The 973-nt window shown below is 40.2% G+C and overlaps 1 non-coding gene across 1 annotated transcript; it reads left to right on the top strand.

Moving 5' to 3' along the window:
* The first annotated feature begins 480 nt into the window (after positions 1-480).
* On the top strand, positions 481-587 carry LOC127742178 (small nucleolar RNA R71). The gene has a single exon (XR_008003365.1). It is a non-coding gene; the product is annotated as a small nucleolar RNA R71 (small nucleolar RNA).
* The last annotated feature ends 386 nt before the right edge of the window (positions 588-973 follow it).

Below are 973 nucleotides of genomic sequence, written 5' to 3'. Positions count from 1 at the left end.
GTTGAAACCTTGTTGAGGTCTCTGTTGATCCTTCCATGAAAGATTTGGATGATTTCTCTATGAATGATTATAGGTGTTTCCAAAGGGTTCTCCCATGTAATTCACCTCTTCCATTGAAGGGTTCTCAGGATCATAAGCTTCTTCTTCAGATGAAGCTTCCTTAGTACTACCTGGTGCATTTTGCATTCCAGACAGACTTTGAGAAATCACATTGACTTGCTGAGTCAATATTTTGTTCTGAGCCAATATGGCATTCAGAGTGTCAATCTCAAGAACTCCTTTCTTCTGATTTGTCCCATTGTTCATAGGATTCCTTTCAGACGTGTACATGGATTGGTTATTTGCAACCATTTCAATTAGTTCTTGAGCTTCTGTAGGCGTCTTCTTCAGATGAAGAGATCCTCCAGCAGAGCTATCCAAAGACATCTTGGATAGTTCAGAGAGACCATCATAGAAAATACCTATGATGCTCCATTCAGAAAGCATATCAGAGGACACTTTCTGATTAATTGTTTGTATCTTTCCCAAGCTTCATAGAGGGATTCTCCTTCCTTCTGTCTGAAGGTTTGGACTTCCACTCTAAGCTTACTCAATTTTTGAGGTGGAAAGAACTTTGCCAAGAAGGCATTGACTAGCTTTTCCCAAGAGTTCAGGCTTTCTTTAGGTTGTGAGTCCAACCATATTCTAGCTCTGTCTCTTACAGCAAAAGGGAATAACATAAGTCTGTAGACCTCAGGGTCAACCCCATTAGTCTTCACAGTGTCACAGATTTGCAAGAACTCAACCAAAAACTGATGAGGATCTTTGGTGCACGAAATTGCAATCACACTTTTGCAATCCCGCACAACTAACCAGCAAGTGCACTGGGTCGTCCAAGTAATACCTTACGTGAGTAAGGGTCGAATCCACAGAGATTATTGGTTTGAAGCAATCAATATTTATTTTATTAATCTTAGTCAGGATGTCAATAGGA

This window comes from Arachis duranensis, chromosome 9 (genome assembly GCF_000817695.3).
Source record: "Arachis duranensis cultivar V14167 chromosome 9, aradu.V14167.gnm2.J7QH, whole genome shotgun sequence".
In the NCBI taxonomy this organism is placed as follows: Eukaryota; Viridiplantae; Streptophyta; class Magnoliopsida; order Fabales; family Fabaceae; genus Arachis; species Arachis duranensis.
This window is presented reverse-complemented; position numbering and strand designations above follow the sequence as displayed.